The sequence below is a fragment of the Parasteatoda tepidariorum genome, chromosome 2, assembly GCF_043381705.1.
Source record: "Parasteatoda tepidariorum isolate YZ-2023 chromosome 2, CAS_Ptep_4.0, whole genome shotgun sequence".
Lineage (NCBI taxonomy): Eukaryota > Metazoa > Arthropoda > Arachnida > Araneae > Theridiidae > Parasteatoda > Parasteatoda tepidariorum.
Window position 1 is genome coordinate 78054690 of NC_092205.1, and position 23628 is coordinate 78078317.

The 23628-nt window shown below is 31.1% G+C and overlaps 1 protein-coding gene across 1 annotated transcript in view; it reads left to right on the top strand.

Moving 5' to 3' along the window:
- LOC107453736 (dual specificity protein phosphatase CDC14C) overlaps nucleotides 1–23628 on the top strand; it is a 104557-nt gene that overhangs the window by 33157 nt on the left and 47772 nt on the right. The window lies entirely within an intron of this gene.

The window sequence follows — 23628 nt, forward strand, 5'->3', positions numbered from 1 at the left end:
ACTTTATTTTTTACAAATTAATAAATTTTTTTATTGTATAGAATGATCTTTTCTCATTTTTTTGGGTCACAAATCAATAAAAAAATTACAAGCTACAAAAAAATTATCTTCTAATTTCAGAAACCAACTCTCTAAACGACACTTTTTTGATAACTGTTTGCTCATTAGAAGATAAATGCTAAAAGATAGTTAATAGAAAAACAGCATTTCCAATGTAGTTAAAAATAGAAAATTCCCCTCTAACCAAAAGAGAACTTAAATAAGGACTTCTTATGATGTTTAAAAGTTTCTTCACAGAGAAATCTGTTGCTTAGCAACGTTGTGAAGAGAACTGATATCGAAAGAGAAAAGCAAGAAAATTTTTATCAAACTTCCTTGGTTGCCTAGGAACGGAGAAAAATTCATAAATTTTCCTCATAACTGTTGATAATTTGTTTCTCTTAACACCGCAGAATGTTTATTTTTTGTTCACCTAACTTGTCTTACATCGTATTTCGTAGAGAAATACTTCGTATGCATTACGTACCATCGTATGTGGTATGTCGTACTTCGTAGAGAAATCCGTTGCTTAGCAACGCTGTGAAGAGAACTGATATAGCAAGGGAAATCAAGAAATTTTTATTAAACTTCCCTTGGTTGCCTAGCAACAGAGACAAATTCATAAATTTTCCTCATAACTGTTGATAATATGACAAACTGTTCTTTGCTGTTCAAACAACTTTACATCGATGGGGAAAAAGGGTTGAATTAAGTATTTGTATTAATAAATAAATAACCTTTATTTGTTAACACTCCTGATTTAAAAGTAATTTTTAAGAAAAAATTAAGAAGCCATTAAATCAGTGTACAAAGTGTTCACGCGTATACTTCAAATAATAAATTACGCAATGTTTGTTGAATTCGATACAGAGGGGAAACCTCACGCATACGACTTTTGCGCACCTGGGTGTCCGCAGGTATCAAACTCTTTCGACACCCCTTATCGACTCCGAGAGTTGATCATTTATAAAGATTAAGAAGATTGATCACGTCGTCGTGATGTATGGTAGTCGGCAGGAGTTGCCAAGCACCGGTTTCCTAGATATGAAAGATTATCAGTTGCAGTAGTAGGGGAAGCAAATGTCTATTAAGTAACGGCATGGAGTTTACATAAAATATAAATTCTGTGCCAGTTTGAAAAAAAAGAAAGAAAAAAAACAAGTACAAATAACTAAAAGAAAAATACGGTGTAATGGCGCCTAACAAGTGCTATTGTTTTGAAATCTTTCTTTCAAACGGTTTTTTTCTTCTTCTAGTAACCTTTCCACAGAGGCAGTTTTAAGTAAATAATAGAGAGGGAGCTGGACCCATTGTCCAAGAGTTCGTGGGTTCGATCACCGCCTGTCGAAGACTCTCCGTGTAGTAAATGGTGACTGATGCACGATAAATTTGTTGAGTCGCAAAATCCTCCATGTTCCCAAAACAAATCAATACCTCTGGAGGTACTGATCCAGGGATCCAGGAGTTTCCTTGTCTTCTGGATTAGTTCAAAAGTACAAGGATACAGAGTTAAAAAGACGTAAACCCAAACATCAGAAGACGTAAACCCAAAATCGGGTCGGCTGTTAAATGACGTATATAAAAAATAATAGAGAGGATTTTCAATGCGTTACGGTTTCCTTTAACACGTTCACGCCGAGGTGATCCACCGGTGGGTTACGCTAGATTGTCTCATCTTGGCAGCGCACCGGAGTAAAAACTCATAACAATAAATTTCATTTTTTAGTTTTTTTCCGAGAATAATAAAAATCCATAACTACCAATTGTTTTTAACGGATGTAATTTTTATATTGAATTGCTCCTTCGCCGTGATAAATTTCCTTACAGTGAATTGTTATTGTTGAGAATAGATTAACTCCGCCCGAATATTATCTAATATTGAAATAGTTATTCTACCAGTATTTTCACTTTTCCCGGCGTGAACGTGTTAAATCATAAGTCCCGTTTACGCAGTCCCAAGTTCTTGAATCCGAGAACTTGGAGGAATTTCTCTCTCCAAGAAATTGGACGTTTCGTCGACGCTATCCAAGTTCTTGGATGTCACTGATAGGTCGAATTAAAAAAACCTGCGCATGCGCATTGTTCATATTCAACATTATAAAATCACACTTACATGAATTCAAAATTACTAAATAAACTCAAATAAAATCATAATTACACAAATAGAACCAAACAGATTAATTTATTTGGATTAAAATATATGAAAACGAACCACAATGACATAATCTGATGCCTGCTTGTTGACGTCACAAAACTTTAGAAGCTGATTGGTTAAGGGAGGAAAAACTTGAATGGAAAGTAGAACATGGTTTACTATCGTCCAAGGATTTTGGATCAAGAACTTGGATGATCTTTTACTCGATCCAAGCTCCAAGCAAAGCAAGTTTCCATCAATTTCAATCAATCTCCGCCCAAGAACTTGGATCATGTAAACAGGCATTAACGTCATCGCTGTTTGAGCTTCCTGTGAAAAATTACTAACAAATCGCAGCATCGCTAAAGGCTAGAAAATAAGGTTATCGTAAGACAACTGTTATGCAAAATTTCTCTAATGTACATTTCTATAAGAGTGTAATTTTGAATCTAACTCATAAAAACAAAAGAAATTTTAGATACTTTGGAGTTCTTTGTTGAAATGCTCGACTCCAACTCCAGACTTTTCTGTTAACTCCGCTGTAACTGCGACTCCGATTTATTTAGTTATTTATTGCAAATGGCAGAGGTGAATTGACATGTTCAAAGGTAAAAGCACAGGAACAAAACAAGAAAGTAAAAAGTAATTTCCTCAGGAGCTCTCTTGCTTCCCAATATCGCTCGGTAGACGACGTCCCGCGGAGGGCCCCGCAGACTCCGATTTATACTAAATTAAAATATCTACAAAACACCAGGATAGTAATAATTTTATCTAATCGTTAATATCAAATGATCTTTTTAGTAAAAAATCGAATCAATATGAAAAATCGCGGAAATATGTCTTATCGCCCCTCAAAAGGATACTGGGTACTGAAAAAATTACTTGATCCTGGTAAATTGCGACTATCATGAGTTGACCGCGAGCAATACCATCGTTCCAGGTGATCCCCCCCCTCTGAACACAGTTAACCTTTATTTTAATGGGATGAATTATAGAAAATGTGTTTTGCTTAATTTAATAACGTAAAGCCACTTGGAAGAGCAACAAACGGTAATAAATAAAAATAAAAAATTGAAATTATTTTATCTCTACTAATTTAGTTGGTATATACCTTTCTGTTTTGTACATGATTTCGTAGTGTTGTACAGTACTGATTTATTGATTCTGTACTGTACATACGCACACCCCGTACAAAGAACGGTTATTCAGCTAGTGCTTAATAATAATAAAAACGATGACGTTACCAAATAAAACTTTAATTTCACACACAGGTTTTTAACACAGGTTCGCAACCGTGAAAAGTTATTTAAACGAATCCCTCCACTTAGATGAAGAACCTTGTTTTCAGGAATGAATATGAACTAGAGGTCGAGCAATTGAATACACGTTATATATGTTAACAAAGTGAGATAATTAAACTTTCCGCCAACTGTTTTTATCTCTTGAGATTTGGCTGAATAGAGTGTTGAACATCACTCAGTGGGGAGCCAAGTTCACTGCACCTTTAATTTTATTTTGCCTCCACCTTTGTATATGCTGTACACTATTCATGGTTGTTTATGAAGAGCATACACCCCTGCGTTCCATATGATAGATGATGTCCCAAAGGTTACGTAATGACTCGAGAATATGAAGGAGAATATTTTTGTTGATTAGAATTGTGTTGGTTTTTGTTTTCTTTCATTTTCAGGTGAATTACCTGATGCGGTATTTAGAGATTTTTCGTATGATTTGTAATTCTTTACTTACTCATACATCTCTTTTATTGAAATAAGGTTGCTCATTATGTATAAATATATATAAAAGATAGAAATACAATGAAAGAAAAGGGGGAAATTTTTTTAAAGGAGGAGAAATAGAATAAAAACTACCGAAAATAGCAAATTTATTTTANAAAAAAAAAAAAAAAAAAAAAAAAAAAAAAAAAAAAAAAAAAAAAAGATAAAGCCACAAAACAAAATAACGAAAAAATATGGTCTCGTCGTCAGCTCACACGATTTTATCTGAAAATTAGTGTGCTTTCTAATATTGTATCAATATAGCTAAAGCAAAATATATTAATACAATAGCATCGCTGATATATTTTTTTTATTTCCAATGAGCTGCACAAGTGCGCACACATGAGCAGACCTAGTGCGTTCTCCAGAAATGGTATCCACTCTTTCAGGACCACCACAATGGGTGAGATACCGTTGGCCATGTTAATTTGGACGTCTGGTTTCTGCCACACTAAATGGCAGCACCGAGACTCTTATTTGGATGCTAAAGTGCACTAGGAATTTAATTTTGGAAATGCCAGGATCCAATAAGGCACTCCAGGGATCTTTTACATGCCGCATAATCATACGACATGGCCGCTGAGGATTTTTTGCATCAAGAAAATCCGGTGTCTGAGCCGGGGATCGAACCCGTAGACTTGGTCTCGGAAGGCCGACGACAAACCAACTGCGCCACCCAGCCACTTCATTAATATACTAATATATTTGTACTGTATTGTATGTTTATCACTAATGTTTTAATGTATTTTGCTTTAGCTACATTGATGCAATATTAGAAAGCACTCAACTTTGCAGATATAACCGTGTGAGCTGACGATGAAATTATATCGTTTCGTTATTTTGTTTTCTGGCTATTAAATTTCCTTTAAAATTTTTAAAATTACTTTATATTTGGTAATTTTTTTTCTTCTTTAAATTTTTTTAAATTTTTTTCTTTGTATTTTTATTATCTTATTATAATGGGTTCGATGTCTTGCAACTTATGTGCCGTTAATAAAACTTATTATAATTTTTTTGTAAATTTTTTTCGTTAATCCTTTCTTGTCGTTTCATTGTGTTCTATACATATATACAGAACACAAGGATTTTTTTTTATATATATATTTAAAAATATTAAAAAACTTAAAAAGCCAGAAAACAAAATAAGGAAAAGATATAATCTCATCATCAGCTCATACGATTATATGTGCAAAAAGAATGCTTTCTAATATTTTATTAATAAAGTCAAACCCAAATATATCAATACAATAGTGTGGATTCAAGTATTAAAAAAGAAAAAAATATCTGCATTGTTGACTTATACGATAAAAGAAATTATTTTAAATTTAATATAAACTAATTATATGGAATTCTAATGTTTCTAAAAATATTTATTTAAATATTATTTTTAATCAAACGAATAGAAAGAATTTTTTTGTAATGTTAATTTAACCAAAAAACAGATAGTCAAAATTTGATTAAAAAAAGAACAATGGATAACCAAATAATGTAATTAAATTCTATGTAAAATCATTGAGTTAATCGTATGTTATAAAGATTAATAAATGCACTAAAAATTTATTAAACTTAATTTATATTTTTACCATGCGCAAATTCGTGGCTAAAATATTCTAACAGTTAATAAAGAATTTTTTTTCAATATTTTTTTTACTTATTAAATGTTAATAATTTCTCCAAAACTTTTTAAAAGTAGAATTTTTCATAAAATCATAAAATTTTTGGTTCAAATCATTTTAAAGTGCTTATGCACTCTTAAACGGAAAGGAACAGATTCTTCAAAAATTCCTAGTGATCTTACCCCTTAACCCTTTCGGCACAACCAGGACATATGCGTCCCGCTAACGAAAATACCCGATATATGTGTCCCGTCTAAAATACCCGGTGGGACACATATGTTCCTGCCTCCCCCCCCCAATCGCCGAAATAGTTAATTTTATTTAGGCAGAATATTGAGGTTTTTACCTTGTTCTATCTAAGAAATTTTATTGGAAAATAAAGAAACGGGTCTTGAAAGCTTTAAAAAACATTTTAAGTTAATAAATTATTTTCGTGACAGAATAATTTTTAAAAAATTTTTTTTAAAGATGCTTTAATTCCAAAAACAAACTACTTCATTCTCTTCAGTGTGACTCACTTTTAGAATGGTGTATTACCTAATATTGTTTTGATGAAGGAAGTAAATGATTTTAAAGCTTTAGGGCAGTCACCCATCGAGCTAACGAAAGGGTGTGTTCCTTCCTCAATAGAAACATATTCATTCTGACACCTACTCACATTTTGAGCTGAATTTTACAGCGCCACACAATCAGGATTTTTTTTTTTTTAGGTGCCTGCACACCTGTTCCTAGGCGCCTCATTTCTCTACAAAATGAAAGGGCTAATTCTTTTTCAGATTAGAAGATTATACGATTAGAAAGTTAAAAACATTTGTCCCGTTAAAAAAATACATTCCTGAGCTTTATTCCATGCTTCTTTTTTTTTTTTTAAATGGAACTATTTTTTGCTTAGCCTATTTTCCAGTAATAGGATGAAAACTAAAAAAGTTTGTTGACCAACGTTGAATTTACTTTTCTTTATAGCTTAGTCTATTCTTTAACGTTAATTTTATTTTTGAATCTTTGAATGAATTATTTCAAGTATCAGTAGATATGGCATTTGAAGTATTTTTCAGAATTATGGGAAAAATTCTGGCCGAAGAACCTTAACTTTAAATAAATTTTAAGAATTAATTTAAAGAATATATGATTGTGTGGTTTTAGGGGTGCACAACCTGCGGCCCGCGGGCCACGTGTAGCCCACCGACTGCTGATATGTGGCCCACGGGAACTTCTGAACGCAATAAAAAATTTCTTTTAATTTGGTTTTTATTTAAACATTAAAAATTTTCTTAAATTAAAATATTTAATTCAAATTTATATTACTCTTAAATGTGTGTATTTTTTGCACTTTCATTCTGTAAGCTTCTTTTTGGTTAGAATTTATATCCTCTCCCCCTCCCTAATATTTATGCATATATATTTGATAAATTAATTATTGTGAAAAATGGGAATTAAAAAAAAAGTATTAGTTCTTTATAATTAAATTCAAATAATTAAAAGCATTTAATTTTCTGCATATATGTTATTAAGTTTACTGATAAAATTATTTAGTGCCTAGAACACTAATGTTTATATCAAAATTATCATATTTGCTGCTTACATGACTAAATATGCGTGCGGCCCTTCGTTAATCTACCTGCTGTGCAAATGGTCCTTCACTTAAAAAGGTTGTGCACCCCTTTTATAAATAATCACGATTAATATATTTTTTTTACTAGACGATAGTGAAAGCTTACTATTAATATTTCAATGGTGTGAAAGGTGTATTTATAAAAAAAGTGATCGTATATTTGTATTGAAACTGCATGATATTCCTCTTTGTTGACTACCACTTTAGTTCTTAAAATATACTATATCTGAACTTAAGATCCTACTATAAATATTTATTCTTTGTATTTAAAGAGGAATAGTGCCTACCATCTTGCTTTTACTGGTTGAATGCTAATTTTCTTAAGATAGCTACTTTTAACAGTACCTACTATGTAGCTCAGCGGTTCTCAAATGTTCCGCGGAACCCTGGGTTTAAAATTTTTTAACCAGTAATAATTTTTGCTACTTGTAATTACATTTACATCAAAACAATAAACCACAATTTCTTTGATAGTTTGATCATTTTTATGAAATTATTTATGTAAAATGCCAGCAAAAAAAGAAAGGGCGAAATTTGTAAAAAAAATTGCATCAGAATGTGATTCTAAGCGGTTCGATAAATAAAATCTTATAAGTATTACTTGTACATTTTAACGCATCGCTTATATTTTATAACTTCTGAGACATATCGTCCAATTTATTGGGTTATAATAATTTTATCACAAAAATAATGTTCATTAATTTTTTCTACTTGTTCGTATGCTTTTTACAAGCAGATTGTCTAGTAGTCGTGATGGCTAAAGGGTTAGCGCGCTTGCCTCCCAATGAGGTCACCAGGGTTCGAATCTCAGCTAGGGCTGGTCAATACGAATTCCGCTCCGACTTCCACCGACCATAGTGCTGACGTAAAATATCCTTAGTGGTAGGCGGATCATGGGTTAGAGTCCCATTTGCCGTTAGGCTAACCATGCGAAGTTTTCCTCTCTATTTAATGCAAATGCGGGACAAAAAATCCTCCATGAAGGCAACTTTCTCCCATTACTTGATCCGGGAGTTCTCTTGCCTTCTGGATTGGGTTCAAAATTTCAGGGCTACAGAGTTGAACATTGGTAGTCATAAACTCAAAATTGGGTCGACTGTTCAACGACGGTTATAAAATAATAATAAAAACAGATTGTATATGTAAAAATGTAATTAGATTAACCTTCCTTGGTTGGTGTCCTTTATTACTAACTATATAAAAAGTTATTAGAAAGATAAGAAATTGAATTCCAGTCACTTTTTGGATAGTTTTATGGCAAAAATGTTCAGAAATACCCTATGAATGTATCTTATAATAAAAAAATGCTATATATTAAAATGTTTAATTTTTGTGCTTTAATTAAAAAAAATAATAATTACATTCATTTGGTTGAATTTATTTTTAAGAAATATTTTTATCCTAATTATGAGTTTACTTTCTTCTGAGCTTATAATTCTTTTTATTCTATGACGACCATTCTTCTGACGAATTTCATCAACTATTTAGCAAACTGTTAGAAAATTCTTTTCAGTGTATTTTTCCAATACGTTAGCATCTCCTAAGCATTAAAGACATATTTGGAGGCTATATTTATATTTTAGAGTGATTTTGGCTCTAAGCCAAAATAAATCCAATGATTCTTTTCTTAAAACGGTTTTCTTCAACTTAAAACGCGATTATTTATTTATTTATTTATTTCATCTCGGTTCTTAAATGCAATAAAAACTTGAGGCAAGATACCTTAAAAAAAAAGAATTTTATTCGCCCGTAGAAAAAGTACATCAGTTATTTAGTATCTATCGCAAACCCTTTTCTAATAAAAAAATGCTTCTCTACTTTCACCAACTTGCTTTTAAAAAAAGAAAATGGCGAATCAAAGAATTCGAACGATGTAAGTGGAACAAGAAGTTTTTGAAGTTCTAGAAATACGATGCTTGGGAGAGCCGTTACTTTCTTTTTTTATGACGTTCAGGAACCTGGGGCTATATATTTTGTCTATCTATTCTTAAAACGTAGCTATTGTTTGGCGATTGATTCGGTCGCCAATCATGGCCTGGTTACTGTCTCTGAGGTGAATATATTTTCTTAAGTATGGAATAAATATAGTTGCACAAAATTTTTAAAGTGATTTATATTTATATCTAGGTTTGGTGGCGAATGAAATTCGCGACTCTTGTTCAGTTTTAGTCGATAAAGGCAGTAAGCGTATTTTTAGGGAATAAAAATAAATTTTTTTATTATTTTTTTATCAACACGATATTGATATAACTTTGCTTGATGTGTGTGCTGAAGTATTTTGGTAATCTAACTGCGTTTCGTCTTAAGCACCAGAGGCAATATATAATACAACAATAAAAAAATAAATTATAAGAAATATTTCGAAAATCCTGGGTAAACAATTCAAAGTTTAACAGATGTTACCTTTACGATTTATCAGAATTACTGTAAGTTGTATTCTTATATCTGTAAACAGAAAAGAACGCATCGAAAGCTAGCTCCCTTTTTTATAGAAATATTAAAAATCTATGATATGTGTCAGGAAATACAAGCTGCTTACCAAACTATATTCTTTTTTAGTTGTTTTTATCAAAGTCATACTTTACGATGAAATATATAGTCATCTTTGCTTACGGCAATAGATCATAAATTTTTCGAACTTGATATTAATAAAATTGAGAGAAGTAGAAATGTTGCTGCTTTTTTAAATTACCTACCAATAAAATTATTTTATTAAATTTTTATATTTGTTATTTTTTTTCAGTCTTTGGAATATTAATGCTTCTGAATTTAGTTATTCAATAAAATTAATTGCTCTACCGAGAATGATTTTATTAATGTATTATTATTAATTATTCCAGTATTAATTATGCTACAGTAAAGCAAATCTTTAATTATTAGAGATTTATGTTAATTTAGCTTTGCAATTTTTTCTTCTTTTTTTTTTACAAACGCTTGCTGTGAAATAATATGTTACATTAAAAAAAAAAAAATTATGTTTAGAGTGAAAACCGAAAATCTTGAAATTGAGTTATGTAAATTATGTTATAAATTTTACAATTTAGGAAAATTTTTCTAAATTTCAATTTTATTTTAAACTTATTTTTTTGAATAAACAAAAGACAAAGCAAAAAATATTTTGGATTGGAAATTTCTCTAAGGCGAATTTACAAAGTTATTCATAAATGAGAATTTCTGTGAAAATGTCAATAAATGTGAATTGTGAAATGTCATTTCTTATTAAAAATGAATTTGAAGAATTTGTTAGCTTGAATTTTAACATAATAGGAAAACGAGCTTACAGAGAGANAGCGTAACTTGTCCACTATTACTTATAAAAATGCAGGCCATATGGCTAGATTCTTAAGTTCTGATAAAAGTTTTATGAGAGATCCATTTACTTTAAAAATTTCTACTTTGGTTCGCTACCACTAGAAAGAATTATTTTCAAAATCCTCATAAGTTGGAGGGTATGACTATGTTATAAATTTTAAAATTTAGGAAAAATGTTCTAAATTTCAATTTTATTTTGAGCTTATGTTTTGAATAAACAAAAGACGAAGCAAAAAATATTTTGGATTGGAAATTTCTCTAAGGCGAAATTACAAAGTTATTCATATATGAGAATTTCTGTGTAAATGTCAATAAATGAGAATTGTGAAATGTCATTTCTTATAAAAAATGAATTTGAAGAATTTGTTAGCTTGAATTTTAACATAATAGGAAAACAAGCTTACAGAGAGATCCTAATTAAGTCTAAATCCAATCAGCAGTAATAGTTACTAAAGTGGTGTAAATTTAATATAAAGTGACTATACACTATAATTTGAGATCACTTGCAACGCTACCTGTTATAAACATCGTTCTGGTATTGAGAAATAGCGTTCTTATCCCGAATACGGTGTGAGATAAGAGGGAAAATTGAACTAATGAGTTGTAGAGCGCCATGATGGCTCAGGGGATAGAGCCTGCACCTTCTAATGAGGTGAACAGGGTTCGAAACCCAGCGATGGATGGTCGATACGAATTCTGCATCCGGCTGGCACCGACCACAGTGCTGACGTAAAATATCATCAGTGGTAGACGGATCATGGGTTAGAGTCCCCTTGCAGTCTGGCTAACTGTGGGAGGTTTTCGTGGTCCCCCCCCATGTAACGCAAATGCGGGTTAGTTCCATATAAAAGTCCTCCACGAAGGCAAATTTCTCCCAATACTGGATCCCGGAGTTCCCTTGTCTTCTGGATTTGGTTCAACATTACAAGGCTACGGAATTGAATATTAGTAGTTGTAAATCCAAAGAATTGGGTCGGCTGTTCAACAACGGTTATAAAATGAGTTGTAGAGCAAGTACTATATAGTACAAAAAGATACTTTGTGGATAAAACGCGTATTTGTCTTTTGGTAATTTTCTACGCTGCTACTCACTGAAACGATGTTAAATAGTTATCACAAATATGATGAAATGAATAAAAAATAAAGGAAGGATTTTAAATAATTTTTGACCAAGCACAAAATCAGACACAAAAACTTACTTTCTACGGTTGAATAGTTTCTGTGAAATCGAATTTTTAAATTCGAATACTTAAAATTCGATTTCTCAGAAACTATTCGACCGGTTTTGTTCAATCTTTGTATTTTACTATACATAAAATTACATTATTTAAAATCACGTAAAAATTTGTATGCCTTGTGTTTCAAGAAGAAAAAAAATTCCGACTATTATTAAATAAAATAATGAAAAATAATAATGAAAAATAATAAATAACTATTAAATATTATTTTTTTGCACGGAATTATCTTTAAATAAGCTAATTTTAAAATTGTGTGTGAAGTTTTTCAAATTCGCTTAAAATGTTCTAGAGATATGGCGAAATACGCAAAAAATTAACATTTAAGGGTTCAAACTTTCCGCTACTCCCCTGACCAAATTAATGGTATTGACCAGTATGCGGCTACCTCTTATAATTCGGGGGTCAGAAATCTTTATCCATCTAAAAGAAATGTATGTTTTTTCAGAGAAAGTACGTTTTGTGCCTGATTTCGTTACTTAAAATATCGTCGCTAATTAATTTGCATATTCCAATTCACCACCTTGCATTATTTAAATTCAGTTCTAGTACGTGAGAATCCAATCATTAGACCAAGAGTTATTCAGGGTGTTTCGTTTATTTTTTTGCGCATTGTACATATTTAAAACATTAACTACTATTTATTATGAAATCAATGAGTTAACTTTGAAAAAAAATCCTCTCTGTTGTTAGGTCTCCTTAGCAGGGGTCTGTTTAGAAGAAATTTGGGTCCGTTAACAGACCCGTCACAAAATATCTTTTCATAAAAACAGACCCTTCACAAAATATTTTAACTTACAAACGGACCCTTCACAAAATAATTTATAATCTTCTTTATTGTTTTGTTAATCGAATAAACCCTTCCCAGGAAAGGGGGGAGGGGAGAAAGACAGATGTAAACGAACTTAATTTTGTCTTCGGCAGACGCTTCTTCCTTTATTCGTCCGAAATTAATATTCTGAGTTCAGCAGTATAGGCTAAATACCAAATATTTGAATGTTGCATCGCTAATTCAGTAGCTGCAATTGCTGTTAATTTTTTTAAAGTTAAATTTTTTTAATTATAATTTTATTGTGTTGGGCATAATCTTGTATGTCTTTACAATTAAAAAACTCCTTGAAAATTTTTTTTTGCAATAACGGACCCTATTTACACAAATTTACAAAAGCTGACCCTGGTTAAAAGAATGTAACTTAACGTTTATTTTATATTCACAAATTGCGAGTAATTTTTTCACAATTTTACAAAAACGGACCTTTCACAAAATGTCTGGACAGACCCCTGCTTAGGCTAGTTGCATAGGTGCCTCTTAATTTTTTTTTTAATATTTCAATTGATTGAATTAGTTATATTCTTTTTATATATTGATTACAGAAATTTCTAAAGTAAATTTATGTGGTTAATAAATTTACATTGGAAAAGAAAACTCGCTGTGGTCTACTCCCCTTGCATCATTATCTCTTAATCCATTTTCTTTTTCCTATTTCAATTCTTCTGAAATCAAAAGAACATTATATGGAACGTTTACGATTCTTGAAATGGAACTTGAAAACAAATCCGACTCATATGCAAAATGTCGAGCAATCTATAAATGTGCTCTTAGAAATGATAAAAGCTTACTTAAGTACAAAACATCTTTATTTTTATACTAGTCCTCTTTTATTTATAGCGCAGAACAACCCACTTTTGCATGCAAAATACAAAATAGGAAGAAATTCTTTAACAAAAAAAAAATCTCTTCCATTTCATTACTCAAATGTCCTTGCAATAATAATATGGCAGTCCCCATCACCCTACCTCACCATTCGATTGTATGTACGACCTTAAGGCTATGAATTGAATGTGGTATTATGTATACATAAACAATTCTATGTTATTTTAGTTGCTAATATGTTTTAAACATTCACGGTTTTTTGAACAACGGTTATTGCGTTTTTGTCTATTCTTTTGTAGAGTTAGCACTAATATAGTGTCACTATACAAATGTCCAAAAATAAAAAGAAACACCCTTTTATTTTTTAGTTTTTGCCACTATTGGCAGATATGTTAATAGCGGAAAGCAATTTCACTTTTATTACCGGAATAGCCCTGTTCTTTTTTATTCTTATTTTCTTTTGTGGTCTAGTTGTAACTCGGTATTGTATAATTCTCTTGTTGCTTAACAGATATGATCTTGTATTGAGACTTAGTAAGTGTGTGTTTTTTTTATTTGCTAAAAAAGAATTATGTCGCGTTACTTTGGATTACCACATTGTCAAAACCTCCAGGCAAAACCCTTTTTCTTTCTTTTCTGTACTACTTCAAAGGAAAATGTTTAAAAAAAAAAAGAAAAGTTTTCGGGTAATCTTTTGGAAAGTTGTTTTTATCGGTTTTGAAAACTTTTTTCTTTTCTTCTTTCGGTTGTCGCAACGAATATAACCGCGTAAAATGCCCGTGAATAACCAATAACACAGTTCGTTTTTCTTTAATGCAGAATTCTGAAATATCGGAAAAGATGATTTATTGATTATGCTACATTAATAAATGAATTTTTCTAAAACAATTTATAATTTCGAATGAATTTTGAAATAGTTTTATTTTTTCTTAAAAAAAATAATATCGTTATAAATGCGTCCTATTATTAATTTTGACAGGCGTATTTCTGCCATTTGCACTATTAGAAATGTTTCGGGAAAAAAAATTGTTAAATAACAATGTTATTTTACTATATTCAAACAAAACAGTCAAATCACCATAAATAAAATGGTAATGAAACTCTTAAGTTTAAGAAAATACGTTTATTAACTGCTTTCGCCTAATACGGTTGAACAACCAGAATTTTATAGCATCAACTAATCCCACTTCATGAAGCAACTTAGTTCCTTGCGGATGGATACATATTACAGCCGAGAATGCTAACCTGTCATACTCATAAACGAAAGAACAGGGGTATGAGTCCCAGCGTTGACACCACAATATTTCCGCCATTCCTTTAAGCCAGGGGTGTCAAACTCGCGGCCCGAGATCAACACTTTTGCGGCCCGCGAAAAAGTAAAATTCTAATTGGCTTGCGGCGTCTACCATTCCAGGGAAACTGCATCGTATCAAAAATACGCAGAAAAAATTTCTAATCTTAGAACAGAATTTGAAACAAGGTTTAAAGATTTTAATTCTTTGGAAGACAAATTTTGTTTGTTTTCTTCGATTTTCTCAATAAATATAGACTCAGTACCCAGTAATATGCAAATGGAAGTGATTGAGATTCAGTGCGACTCAAATTTGAAGGCAAAATTCATTGAAGTGGGTGTGCCTGAATTTTACAAATATTTACCGGCAAGGTTTGAAAATACTCGAAAATTCGCATATGAAATTATTTCCATGTTTGGAAGTACTTATCAGTGCGAGCAATTATTTTCTGTTATGAATGGAAATAAATCTTCTGTCTTAAACCGTATTAATAACGCTCACGCTGGGCCAATTTTGAAAGTAGTCTCGGCCAATAAAATTTCTCCCGAAATAGGAAAGATAGTAGCAGAGAAGAGATGTCAAATATCAAAGAATAATTTTACTTTATATATGTTTATTACAAAGTACTATTGAAAATAAAAATATATGTTTCTATGAACACTGATTTTTTTATTTTTTTTTTTGCGGCCCACCTAAAGTTAAGCATTGTTTATTTGGCCCAAGTTAGCTTTTGAGTTTGACACCCCTGCCTTTAAGCGGTAACACATAACTTGCTAAAGTGCAAGTAACTTTCATTATCCATAACTATTTATATGACGTAGGCTAAATGAAATACCTGACTTTTTGTAGACAGAGGCCGTCTTTTAGAAATGCGCCCGGCTAATATTTTTAAACATCCTGACACTTTTTAGGCTTTCTTCAGAAAGCGCACACACCGTTAAGCTAATTAGAAAATACCTCATTTAATTGCTCGAACAGCCTGATTTCTTAGACAGTTTGCAATAAGCCTAATCAAGTTTAATCCGATTGAGTGATTCTTCTCACTTTTCTCAATTTAAAAAGCATATAGGCTGATTGTAAAGAGCCTAAAAAAAGTAGACGTCATTTGCGAGCCCCCGGATTATTTAATTAGCTTACGCCACGTAAATCGCTGCATCTGTGTTTTCCGTCTACAGCACACATCGCCCAAATGTGTGCTGTAGACGTTTCAACGACACACTACGGAAAAATCTGTTGCTTATATTTCTACCACTTTTTGAAACTGATTTTTTTAAAGCAATATTGAAATTAATTTTCATTTTGGGCTGCAGATAGAAGTTCCCTTCAACCCAATCTTGTGAAAAAGGCGGATGACAGACAAATAAATAACTCATTTAACTCTCTATGTAACACCCCATGTTACGCATTTGTCTTGCATGGAAAGAAAAACTACGGAAACCTCACACGGACAGCTCTACGGCATAGAGATACTAACAAATTATCCATTAGCCACTGAAAATATTTTACGTCAGCTCTGTGGTCGTTGCAATCCAGTAGCAGAACTCGTGCCGATTAGACATCGTTGGAATTCGAACCTGGGTCAGGTGATACCTCATTGGGAGCCGAGCGCTCAATTTTCTGAGCCACTGCGGCGACAATTGATTAAGTGTTGATAAGTTGTATCAATGTGTCAGGCGATCAATGTGTTCTAAAAATATGAAAACGTTTAGAATCACTTTATTAAAAAAAAAAAAAAAAAAAAAACACGTTTGCTGAAAAAGAACTGCATCATGGGATTTAAATTTCACTGACATTCATTTAAGATCGCGGAAAACAAGTTTCTGAAAGAAAAAAAAAATTACGCACATAAAAAGAAAAAAAAAAATTTTTTTTTAAGGAAAAAAAATGCATAGTTTGCATAAATTTAAATTATTATACGAAAATAAACAAAATGCAAAACTTCTACAGTTCATTTTCCTTACTTTTTAAACAAAGAAGTTGTTTTGCTGTACTAAAATTATTCTGGACGATTATTCTTATTTTTCTTCTTTTTAAAAAGGATTCTTAAAATATAAAGCGGGATATTTAAAAAGAAAGTGTTTTCTGAGCGGGATTCTATGGTTGGATTTTTTTTGCTGCACAAAACTAATTATCGTAAGAGGAAAATTCTTTTCTCCAGAGTGTCATTCAATTTCACAAATTCCTGCTTCAATATTTTGTTCGTAAAGTCAAGAATTTCAGGAATTCTGTTAAAAATTTAAAACTTTCTAGGTTCTAAGTCTTGTTTTTATTGAATTTAAAAACAAACGAAGATCAAGATGTTTTCTTCCTTACAGGGTGTTATATTGGGGAATGAATATATATAAATATATATATTTATATATATTGGGTATATATATATATTATGTAGAAGAAAACTTTTTAAATAAAATGGCTGCTAAAGAACTTCAAAAAATTTTTAAAAGTCATTGTATTTAATAATTTTTCTTCTTTTTTTTTGAAAAAAAAAATCTATATATATATTTGGATTTCTTTGTATTTTTAAGTATGTAATTCAAGTATTCAAAGAAGTATGCAAAATATTGTACATCCAAGTTAACAATTTCAAATCTTTTATTCTTTTAACAACTTAAAAGGGCAAAAAATGTGAAAATTTTACTAAAATTTATTTATTAAGAAGTAGTGTTTAATAATTGATAATTTTAATAGCAGTGCTTAAAAAGTATCATAATAGGCCTATTCAAACTTCAGTGCCATTGTGGCGGTAGAAAATCGTAATTCCAAAATGTTTATAAAGATTACTTTTTTAAGAAATGATAAATTTAAGTTACTAACCCAAGTCACTAACCCGTAACAAAATTTACGATGCTTTTTATGGTGATTAGTATTTAGTGCAACTTTAGATAAATTTTCACAATGTATGGCCTATTGAGATGGATGTAGATGGTATAAGATTTTGCATACTTCTACAAAAAAAAAAAAAAAAAAATATGTGGTTTTTCGGAAATGTATACCGGGATTTTCCAACACCATCAAAAACTAAATTTTTAACTTACAGAAATAATTTTTGCTTTGGATTATTGTGAAACGATGTATTTTTTTTCATCCCGTGAAATTCTTGTGAAAAATTATTGATAACAATCTAGTCAAAGCCAGCCGCGATTGAAGCTGTACCTCTTTGATGTTTTCTAAGACATGAAACGAAATAGATGATCGTTTTCATATCTGTGATCGAAAACTTAAATTCATGGTAACAATTAAATTACTGATCTAGTTTATCGTTGGTCGAGCGACTAACAGTGCGCGCATTGAAAATCATAATAAAAGAAATCATAATTAAATACAAAGCATTGTGATAAAGTTTATCATAATCAAATAACATAAGCATAACTATTTATATGGTTCATACCTCTGATAAAGGCAATTAGATTGGTTTAAGATAATATTTAACATAAGCAGATTCCTCTGATCACCATGATGCCTAATGTGTTAAAGTGGATGCTAACACGATAAAATATCCACTTTCCCTATTTCCAATTTTCCTATCACTCTATTTTTCAAAGATTTTCTTTTGTGTCGAATAATTTATTTTAGTTTATTTCATCCAATAAAATTAAAATGGAATTATAGAAATTCAAACAAAGTATTCACTTCTTAGAATTTATGAGGGCCGGCCGTATTTGCTAATTTTAAAAACCCATAACTCAGTTTAAAAAAAAAATATTCAAGCAGTTCTAATAATTTTTGTGAAAATATGTCTTGATTTCGTATTTATTTTCTCCAAATTTTTAAAAACTTTTAGAACTTTCAATTTTTTCCTAAAAGTTAAAATCTAATTTTTTTTAAAAATTAATAACTAACTTTTTTAAATTTTTTAGAAACTTTTAAACCTATGACGATTATTAAAAACTGGAGCAAGTGTAAATGACTCAAAGACCTAACCTCGCAAAAACTATTATAACTGATTAAATTTATTTAACTGAGTTATATGCTTTTGCAGTTCGCAAATATAACCTCCGCAAATGGTGGAATTGCCCTTCGATAAGTAGGTACCATAACCATTAATCTCCCTTTAAGCAGTTCATGTATATTACTTAAAACGGTCTTCTTGCATATTTTAAATGAAAGTTTTATTGATTAAATGCTGAATGAATTTTCTGAATCAATTCCTCCAACCGAATACTGCTAATAAAGCATTTTTATTGATCACTGTCTCTAAATCTTGATTAGTAAGCGAAAGCTAAAGCGATCTGGTTTACTTAAAAATGATTTATAATGAGTTGGTGGTAGGGGTTTGACAGGTTTAAGCAGATGATGAATTCATTCCATTTTATATAATATAAATCCTTAATCGCGATTGGTGCTTTATTCAAAGCGTTATCAGGTTTTATCTGCTGGTAGTTGCAATTTATCAAAAAAGCGCTTTTTCTTCGCTTTTATGCATAGAGGGTCAAATGTTGCCATAAATAATTCTAAATCGTGTTCGTCGTTAATTAATTATGGCTTAAAGTTTTATAATTCATGTTCAACCCTTACGTTGAGTCACGAAACATTAAGTTGTTTTCGATTGACAAGTGCGTTGCTTAATTTTATTAGCTTCCAATTTTTTTTTTTCGAAGAACTTCCCGATAACAGGCTGTATGGGAAAAACTACGCACTAAAAAAATTATTTTTTAAAAAATGTTTAAAATTGTTGAAAATATTTTTTAAAAAAATATTAAAAAAGACTTTTTATATTGTAACTTAAGCAGGAAATAATTTGAAGTGTATAAAATATACACTTCAAATTATAATTTAATTCGAGACCAGTTATCATAGATTTTGCTCATTACTTATAATTATATTAATATATAATATATATATATATGATATATAAATAAAATTTATATATATATATATAATTAACTACTGTAGTGAGCGCTTGGATGACAATTGTTAGCCTTTTGTATAAGTATCTATAAAAATGGTCTAATTTCTGGCATCGATTTTTATTTTTTTGCGCATTATTAAAATATTTTGCTTGTTTTGCTCATTAAATTATTTGAATAAGAGTTAAAACACAAAATTGCTCATTTTTTAAAGAAATAGTTAAATATTATAGAGCATATGGGAACACAACTATAGAAAACTATACAATAAATTGCTACTGTGTCAATATCAAATTATATACAAATTAAGCTTTTTTAAATTATTAAAACAAATTTTTGAGTTTTCTGGTTAATCATGAAAATAGTTGAAGATTGATTCGTCATCTAGCACATACAGTTAAATAATAATAATGATAATAATAAAAACAATAAAACTGGAATTGTTGGGCTGAAATTCGCATATTTTTACAAGATAAAAAAGTTAAAATCAAATAATAGGGCATAAATTTTGATTTCCTTCTTCCTTATAAATACCTATAGATTAGCCGTGGTGGCTCAGGGTATAGAGCTTTCGGTTCCCTATGAGATGACACAAGTTCGAATTTTAGCTGTGGTGATATGAATTTTGCTCCTGATTCGTACCAACCATAGAGCTGACGGTGGTAGACAGATAATGGGTTAGGGTCCTAGTTGACTTGATCTAATACTTGGTTGGTACACTTGCCACACGGGCAAGCCTGCTTGGTGAAACCGAGCAAATTTAAGGCAGAGTGTGCGATTCTTGTTTTTCAGTGGTGCCATCTATGGCCAAGAATTCGACTTATGCCACACCATACGTCACACCTGTTTATAAAGCGGACCCATTCATACATCCATTCATTCATCCACAGATCGTAATTTTGACCTGAATCAGAGAACGATCGATCGACCATGGAGGACTTTGCGACTCGACATAATTTTAACGTGTGCCGGCGGGGTTCGAACTCTCGGACATGGGCCCAGCGCCCTACTGACCAGACTATCCCGGCCTTCGATCTAATACTTGATAGAGGAAATCCCTTGTTTTCTGGAATGGGTACAAAATTACAAGGGTATGGAGTTGAACATTGGTAGTCATAAACTCAAAATTGGTCAGCTGTTCAACGACGGTTATTAAAAAAATTATAAAAAATAGTCTAATGTCTAAGTCTAGTAAAAAATCTGTTAGATTCCTGGCATTATATTTGTTCAGAAAATTTAAAATCCAAAAGAATTAGTATAAAATTTCTTTTTATTTATATTAAAAATTTAACAATAATTGATTTTGTAAAATAAACAAATTTCAATCATAGCACGGTTAGAGTTCCCTTGCCGTTAGACTAACAGTGGAAGGCTTGCGTTGTTTTCCTCTCCATGTAACACAAAGGCAGGTTAGTTCCATCAAAAAGTCTTCTACGAAGGCAAATTTCTCCTAACGTTTGTTACATGAGTTCCCTTGTATTCTGGGTTGGGTTCAAAACTACAAGAATACGGAGTTAAACATTGATAGTCGTTAACTCAGAATTGGGTCGACTGTTCAACGACGGTTAGAAAATAAAATACTCTTTGGAAGGGTATAAAATTTATTGATTTAATGTTGTGAATAATTTTTACTTTTTTATTTACGATTTCAAATTTAGAAATACGTGACTGAAAAATTTTGAAATTAAATTAACCATTTTTCAATCAACGTAACGTAATTGTCTGATGGAAGACCCGGAATTTTTTTCCCTTTTTAAAGAACCTTAAGAACACTGAAAATATTATTGTCTTTGAATAACCCTTCATTCTCAAGGGCACGGCAGAACCAAAATATCTATAAAACCTCTGTCATTATCATTATAGTTGCCATTTTTTATTACGTGAAATCTTTTCTAATCTCCCTAGCCCCGCAGGTCAAAGTGCCCAAAATGATATTAAATAACAGTTACAAAATCTGTTACAAGAAAATAATATTGCTGGGGTTACTGTTACTTCACCTTCCGCTCTTGCTTGGATCTTATTGATTACATTCAATAGCCCATTGAAAAGTAATCAAGGTAATTTTTGAGTAATAGAAAAATTACCTGTCGTGATCAGCACCACACTTAATAGCGTGCCAGTAATCCTCTGAGATGTAATGGAGAACAAGGTCACATATATCGGTATTGCACGATATCACGATAGGTTGTACCACAGCTAAAATTGTCCTCTGTAATAGACATTTCTGTTAATGCAACAACAAAAAATGCGCTAACTGGAATTAAGTTGAAAAAATCTAGGTTCGTATTAATGGGTTGTGTCGTTTTTCATATCTTTTACACGCCACAGTTAACCCCTCATTATTATTTAAACATTCTTGTAAATGAGAGATATAAATCTGGCTTGGCTCATTGGGGAAATCGGAAACACACAATTTGAAATGTAATTTAGGTTGTGTTTTTTTATTTTATTGTCTGGTTGCAATAAAGGTGTGGTTAATAGTTTGGTGCAAAGAATGCTTGCTTTGTGCTTTTTGGAATTAATATGTTTCAACATAACGTTCTGTTCCACTGCACTTGAGGTGTAATTAATGGAACTAATGATTGGGTGTTACGTCTTTAGTATTCTTGCTACTTTCTTGTTGGGCTTTGAAAACTAAATGGCGTCAAATTAAGAACCTTTAATACGAGTAATTAAGATTTTTCTCATTTTTTTCTAAAATTTGGTTTTTAAATATTAATGTTACAAATTAACACTTAGCTCAGGGGTGCACAACCCGCGGGCTAGATGCGGCCTGCCGACTGTTGATGTGCGGCCCGCGGGAGCTTCTGAAAGCATTAAAAAAAATTCTTTTAATTTGGTTTTTGTTTAAACATTATAAATTAAAATATTTAATTCAAATTTATATTACTCTTTAAAATGAGTATATTAAATCTGTACGCTTCTTTTTGGTTAGAATTTATATTTTAATTTATTAATCATTAAATCATTTAATTTATTAATCATCAATCACCCTAAATTTTATTAATCAAAAGCACTATACACAATACTTAAATTTTTCATAAACCATTTGGAGAGGCGAGGACAATTTTTCTTCATTTTAGAAAGGATAGAAATATTGTTTAAAATTTTTTTGAGAAATGCTTCACTTTAATGCAAAAATAGTTTTTTTTTAAATCAAAAATCTTTTTTTTTTAAAAAACATCTTTAATTTTTTTAAAAAGTGGCCACTAGCAGAGCCTGATTATCGCATATGCCCGATAGGCACGGACCTAGGGCCCACACTTTCTGAGAGGCCTCAAAAATTTGTAAAAAGTCCACAATATTACTTTAAAAAAATAAATGCTGAAACAAACAGTTTTTCTTAAAAAAAAAAGACATTTTTTTATTTCAAATTTTCTTTATATTGTGATAAACCAAACTCGTGTAAACATTGCACTAATCAAATTCGAAAGAACAGCTAAATTTTAATCGGTGCAATTTTTACTCCAACGGCTTAAGCAAATGCAACGAGTATGCATATTCGCCAAGTATCATATAAATGATAAGTGTCATCAAGAACTAAAAGCTTATTCTTAACAAAGCTGTAGATGGAAAGCTACATTCTTTAAAATATTTCAGCTAAGCAGTGACTTTTAGCAAAAATCACTGATTTCAATTGTTTTTGGTCACCAAACTATTTTTATTTTCACACAACGTTTTATATTTTGATGTAATATTCAGATGTATAAACTTTATCTTAGAAAAATAATCTTCAATTGTCTGCTTTCAAATTTTTTTTAGAACGTTTCTCTTGAATCATGCCGTTCAATAGATTCTTCTTATTGTTAGGACTAATCTTCAGAAATTTAATCTCAAAATATTTTGAGGGGCCCGGAAAGTTTTGTGATCCTTGGGCCTGAATTTCTCTTGATCGATCCCTGGCCACTAGTAAAAATCCTGGCCACTACTACTCTGATTGGCAGTAACAAAATTTCCTAATACAAGGGGCCCTGGGGGTAAGTACCCCTTCTGTCCACGCGATAACCAGGACCCGTATTGCCCATCAGACACATATCATAATGCCCATCAGGCACATATCATAATGTTTAGAAGAAATTGGGGTCCTTTAACGGACCCTTCACAAAATA